This window comes from Babylonia areolata, chromosome 1 (assembly GCF_041734735.1).
Source record: "Babylonia areolata isolate BAREFJ2019XMU chromosome 1, ASM4173473v1, whole genome shotgun sequence".
Taxonomy (NCBI): Eukaryota; Metazoa; Mollusca; class Gastropoda; order Neogastropoda; family Buccinidae; genus Babylonia; species Babylonia areolata.
The window spans coordinates 50485744-50492720 of NC_134876.1; positions in this window are offsets into that span (position 1 = coordinate 50485744).

Here is a 6977-nt window from a genome sequence, read left to right on the forward strand (position 1 = left end):
TCTTCAATTGATTCTTCTTCACACAGCGGGCAAAAGAGATCCAAACGGCGTACATTTTATAACAGTACCCAGGGAAAGGTGATTTCAGGACATAGATAGAGACACATAAAAGGCAGAGGTACCCTGGAAGAGAGAGAAAAAAAAAACGGGAATAAGAGACAGACAGAGAGAGAGACAGAGACAGAGAGACATACAGAGACAGAGATGGACAGACAGACAGACATTCGGACAGCCAGACACATAAATACCAAGAGAGAGAGGGGCAGATAGAGAATGGGGGAAGAGAGAGAACGGAAGAGGGAAAGAAAGTGAGAGAGAGAGTGAGAGGAAGGGAGTAGAAAGAAAGAGAGAGAGAGAGAGAGAGAGAGAGAGAGAGAGAGAGAGAGAGAGAGAGAGAGAGAGAGAGAGAGAGAGAGAGAGGAAGAATGGGGCGGTTGGAACTCTTGACACAGCGATTTGGCCCTCTGAACCATAAAGAGAGATTAAAGGAGGCACAGAGAGTGCTATCAGAAGATTAAAAAGACCGGAAACAGCACACCGGGAGGGACAGGGGAAGAGAGGAGCCAAGGAAGACAGGGCCACTGACAAAGACAACTGAACAACTGGACACACAGACACAAATACACAGAATGGACAGACAGACAGACAGACAGACAGACAAACAGACACATACACACACATACAGAGAGAGAGAAAGAGAGATAGAGAGAGACAGACAGACAGACAAGAGACAGAGAGACAGAGAGACAGAGAGACAGAGACAGACAGAGAGAGTGGATGGGCGTTGAGATCACAACAGACACACTTACCAAATAAAGGCCGAGAGACAAAGGGAAAGAGAGAATGCGAAAGACAGACATAGAATGAGAGGCAGACAGAGATGGACAGGCAGACAGAGATGGACAGACAGACAGACAGAGATGGACAGGCATACACAGAAAGATGGGCAGACAGAGAATGAGAGACAGACAGATATGGATAGACAGAGATGGACAGATAGAGATGGACAGACAGACAGAGATAGACAGGCAGACAGAGATGGACAGGCATAGAGACAGAGATGGACAAACAGAGGTGGACAGACAGAGGTGGACAGGCAGACAGACAGAGATGGACAGGCAAACAGACAGAGATGGACAGACAGAGATAGAAAGACAAACGGAGATGGACAGACAGAGGTGGACAGGCAGAGATGGACAGGCAGGCAGACAGAGATGGACAGGCAGGCAGACAGACAGACAGAGATGGACAGGCAGGCAGACAGAGATGGAAGGCAGACAGAGATGGACAGACAGACATAGAATGAGAGACAGACAGAGGTGGACAGACAGACAGAGATGTACAAACAAAGATAGACAGGGAGGCACAAGCAAACAGAATATTCAAAACAGAGCCAGAGAGAGAGAGAGAGAGAGAGAGAGAGAGAGAGAGAGAGAGAGAGAGAGAGAGAGAGACAGACAGACAGACAGACAGACAGACAGACCAACGACGACGGACACAAGCAGACGACATAGACACCAATCGCAAAATGAAAGCGACTGAACCACAACACACATCTACAGGAAGAAAGGTGGGCTTGTCTGGTCTCGGTAGATACAGGTCACGTTTACTTTCTTTTTTCTTCCCCCCACCCCCCTTCTCTTTCTCTCTCTCTCTCTCTCTCTCTCTCTCTCTCTCTCTCTCTTTTCCTCACCATTGTCTTCACTTTGCTACAAAGATAAAAGGTAGGTTCTTTTCCTTTCCATAATGAAACATTTTTTTTTTACAACCAGTTAAACGCAGTGTAATACATGATTATGGCAATGTGTACTTTTGTTTCTTGTAAAGCGTGGCTTGGGGCGGGTGGTAAAAAAGCAGAGAAGAAAAAAAACAACAACAAAAAAACAAAACAAAAAAAACCCCATTCAAACAAACAAACAACCGAACAAGAAATAACAGAAACAAACTGCAAACACAAGTTGTGCACAGTTAATTCATTCATCTATATTTACCTACTCTGTTAATTTATTTTAAAATAATCTTTTCTTTCTTTTTTTTCTTTCTTCTCCTATCCATACCATACAAGAATTTCTATTTATTTTCACATAATCTTTCCTTTTTTTTTCTCGTGTCCATGACAAGATTTTGTTTTTTTTCATATATATAAAAACACCAACACCAACAATACACTGCACGTTTTAAGGTTACCTCATTTGGGTCAATATGATTGGGGTGGCTACGGGCACGGTCCTTTTTTTTCCCCCTTGACCCATAAACACAGGATCTGGTGAAAGTGGACAAAGATAGCAAGAAAGGATTAGAAAAGAAAGATGGAAAACAGCTTGCAAGACAGAAAAGGAAAGTAGGAAAGCGGTAGAAAGCTAGATGGAAAGAAAACGACTAACGTCCTTAAAGAAGGGAGGGAAGAGAGAAAGAAAGGAATGAATGAAGGAAGAGAAGTAAATGAAACAAACATGAACGAAAGAAAGAAAGAAAGAATGGACAAACAGACTGATTGTGCGACAGAGCGGAACAGAAAGTGAGACAAAACAGAAAGACTAGACTTCTTTAAAAAAAAAAAAAAGAAAAAAAAAAAGAAAGAAAGAAAAAAAAAAGAAAAGAAAAAAGAAACAAACTACTGACAGACAGACAGACAGACAGTCTCACAGAACACAAACAGCAGGACCTACAAAACTGGAAGCAACAACTAGCGACAGTAGGACTTCGCTAAAGGCATCTCCCCTTGGAACGCTAGGTGTATTTCCCCACCCGGACAGACAGCCAGGACTCCACCTGCAACCTTCAACCAAACACAAGATCCGGACCCTGAACAACTTGACTGTTTTTCTTTCTTTTTTTTTTTTTTTGTTGCTGCCCCATCATCTGCACCATTTCAGTGGCACTACTCCCACGCTGCTCACTCTAGATTCCTCCATACACGGCCACACCCGGGTTCGTCCGTCGCAGTTCCAGCATCGGCAATCCACAGGGAACCATCGATGTTAGGTCGCCAGGAGGCCACACACCAGAGGAGACCATGCACTGCTGCTGAGTCACTTCGGTGGTGTTCAGTGGTGCCTGTTCTGTTTTAACGTACTTAGGACACCGCCTACTAAGCCCCCTACTAACGACAATAATGGCTTAGTCGTGGAGCCAGACTGAGTGAGCGTCCCCTCAGACTTGACTTATCTTTTAAAGGTGCCAGTCAGCAGGTCGTTACAACTCGCCTCTATCGCTACAGTCGAACTGGGGAAGGCGAGCAAAGAACAGTACCCACAGCAGCTAATCTCATCTGATCTCAGCAGCCTGTCTCATTTGATCTCATTCACTAGGAAAGGAGGGGAGGAGAGGGGGCCTGGTGGACAGGGGGAGGGGGCGGAGGCGAGGGGGGGGGGGGGGGCGATCCTTATCTTCTCTCTCCGTCGTCCTCTCCCTCGTTTTTCATTGGTCAATCGTCGCTTCCGGATGTTCTTCTTCCGATACTGTCCGCAAGTAGGAAACGTTTTGTAAAATGGAGGCCATTCTTTCATACTTCTTTTGCTTTCTTTCGGTGTGTGTGTGTGTGTGTGTGTGTGTGTGTGTGTGTGTGTGTGTGTGTGTGTGTGTGTGTGTGTGTGTGTGCGCGCGCTCCTTTTTATTATTATTTCTTTCTTTCTGTTTATCTTTGTCTTTATCTTTCCGGATGTTCTTCTTTCGATACTGTCCGCAAGTAGGAAACGTTTTGTAAAATGGAGGCCATTCTTTCATACTTCTTTTGCTTTCTTTCGGTGTGTGTGTGTGTGTGTGTGTGTGTGTGTGTGTGTGTGTGTGTGTGTGTGTGTGTGTGTGTGTGTGTGTGTGCTCCTTTTTATTATTATTTCTTTCTTTCTGTTTATCTTTGTCTTTATCTTTCTTTCGCCTTTCCTTCCTTTCTTCCTTCTGTTTGTCTGTCTTTCTTTCTGTTTGTCTTTTCTTCTTCGTCTTTCATTCATTCTTTACTAGTTGTTTTTGTTGTTTGTTTGTTGTTGTTTTTTTTACCTTGCACGCTGCACGCACCATATCACATTGCTTTCATTGCTGAGGTGAATCGAAAAGTTCAGTGCCTACAAGATAACTAAGAACTTTCCAGTGACCGCCGAACGACAGATGGGACTATTTTCTAACGCAAAAGAAATGTACCCTTCCTGCCAGTGTTGTGCCCCAGAATGGCCTCTCCCCTCCCCCATGCCCCACGCCCCCACCTCACGTTGACTCCATGGCGTCATTCTGGGACAGACAGTGAGTGAAAGGAAACGACTGCAGTAAGGTACTTCCCGGGAAGACTCCAGCACGTGCCTTGAAATGACAACACGCCCTTGTAATTCACATTTTATGACTTCAATGAAAAACAAGAGAGGCAAGACCTTCAAGACTCACTTGTGATACACTTTAAAAAAATCCAAGCTTTTTATGTATTGAGTATTATTTCAAAATGTAATGTTTAAGATGAGAAAGGTCAGTTTAAAGCAAATTAAGTCCCCTAGCATTAATTACAGAGTGATTTCCTTTTTTTACTATCTGCACCAAAACGTTTGCAAAATAAATAAAACTTCCATGCTTAGCAAAAGAAGTTCCTGTTTGAAAAAAAAAAAGATAATAATGACTGCTCTTGTTGTTGTGTCGAATATCAGATACTGATACTCCTTAGTCCTGTTGGCGCCGAACGCACTCCATGAAGAGTCAATGTGGGCTGGTACATTTCCGACTCCGGCCGGCTGTCATTCAGGGGCAGTGCCAGATTCAAACCCCTCCAGCACGAGTGGAGTATGTTGTGTTCATGTGTATTTGTATGGAACAATGGTACGCAGATTACTTTCTTAACATGTTGAAATTGTTCGGGGCCAGTCCCAAAAAACAGCTCCATAGCGATTCATGTTGGGTGCACTACCGCTGACCCCGGAATAAATCACATCAGAATCTCTTTCTATGAACTTGGGTTGGAGTCGTTCCAGCTGGGATCTGAAACGACCGCCTAAAGATTTGTCTAGATTTTTGTTCCTTTTGAACATATTATGTTGTATAACACGTTAGTTTGTTTTTTCGTTAAATAAGAGCATCCAATGGAGAAAAGTGCCGGAGTTAAGGAATGTATTTCTTTTTAATCTAAATATTATTACTTGATATATTTATTGTTTAGTGGATCATGCTTTTATTATTCATTCTGTGAACGCATTGGATTGAACTGTTGTGATGTTTTATGTTATGTTTATATCTGGCTCGATGATGTAAGGCGCTTTGAGCAGCATTAGTACTGGATATCGCGACATTGAAAAGTTATGAATTATCATTATTATTATTATTATTAGTTAACATGGGGCATGATTAGCTTAGATAAAAAGAACAGTTAATTAAAGAAAAGGCCTGTTTCGGGTCCAGGGAGAGTGTTTCAGGGCCGAAGTCCAGTGAAGTGACAACACTGCCTGGAGTCATGGCGCTGGACTCAGGACCCATGACGACTGGATGCCCGCCGACTCTTCGATCCATGATAATACTGCATGACGGCGTGTGTGCATCGTTTTGGTCTCAGTCCACAAACAGTGTGTGTGTGTGTGCGTGCGTGTGTGTGTGTGTGTGTGTGTGTGTGTGTGTGTGCGTGCGTGCGTGCGTGTGTGTGTGTGTGTGTGTGTGTGTGTGTGTGTGTGTGTAAGTGTGTGTGTGTGTGTGCGCGCGCGTGTGTGTATGTGTGTGTGTGTGAGTGTGTGTGTGTGTGCGCGCGCGCGCGCGCGCGCGCGTGTGTGTGTGTGTGTGTGTGTGTGTGTGTGTGTGTGTGTGCAAGCGGAAAAACGACATCAAAGACGACATGACTTCAGCTGCATGTGAACCCTGAGACAACTGAAGACGGTTGATGTTGATTACTACATTTTTTTTTCTTTTTTTCTTTTTTTTTTTCTTTTTCATTTTAAATCCTGACTCTTCCTCACTTTTGTCAACGTCCCCGTCTCTTTCTTGAGCAGTGTTCTAAATCATCTCTGCTTTGACTAGCACCCCCCCCCCCCGTCCCCCCCCCTCTCTCTCTCCCCTAGTTTACATCCTTTCAGAAGGGGCTATGGTCTATCTTAATCAGGGTAAACCATATTGTCCAGAGTTTGTCTTTCTCTGTCTCTGTCTGTCTGTCTGTCTCTCTCTCTATCTATCTCTCTCTCTCCCTCCCTCTCATAAGTAATGCTTAAACAAACAACAAAAACAAAACAAAACAAAAAAAAACCCAACCAACCAACCAAACAACAACAACAACAAAAAACCGCTCCGCCAGTTCCCTTCCTTTAAAAAACAAAATGAAGACAGATGTGTTATAAGAGATGAGGCCATGTTTATTTACTATGCTTTACATTCCAGAGAGGAGCCGATGTGAAAGTTTTATTTCATATTAAAATCAAATGGCGTGGCTGAGCACATGTTTGTTTCATTTATGTTTTGATATTCTGTTGAATTGGGTTTTTCCTTAGTTTTTCAAATCGTTATCTTTATGTGTACATGTCCTCATGTGGACAGGCTGACGGTCTTTGCATAAAAATTCCTGCGTTCCTGCTCCCCCACCCCTCTCTCTCCCTCCCTCTCTCTCTCCCTCCCCCTCTCTCTCCCTCTCGCTCTCTCTCTCCCCCTCTCTCCCTTTTGCTCTCTCTCTCCTCTCTCTCTCCCCCTCTCTCTCTCTGTCCCTCTCCCTCTCTCTCCCTTCTCTCTCTCTCCCTCTCTCTCCCTTCTCTCTCTCTCTCCCCCTCTCTCACCCTCTCTCTCTCCCTCCCCCCTCTCTCTCGCTCTACCTCTCGCTCTCTCTCCCCCCCCTCTCTCTCTCCCTTCTCTGTCTCTCCGTCTTTCTTCCCCCCTCTCTCCCTCTCTCTCTCTCTCCCTCACTCCTCTCTCTCTCTCCCCTGTCAAAGCCCTCCACCCGTCCCTGATGAGAAGAGAGAGACAACGACCGACACTGCAAGGGCAACAACTCGTGACTTTCCTTCCCCGGTCCCCGGCACAGGAGACAGTGG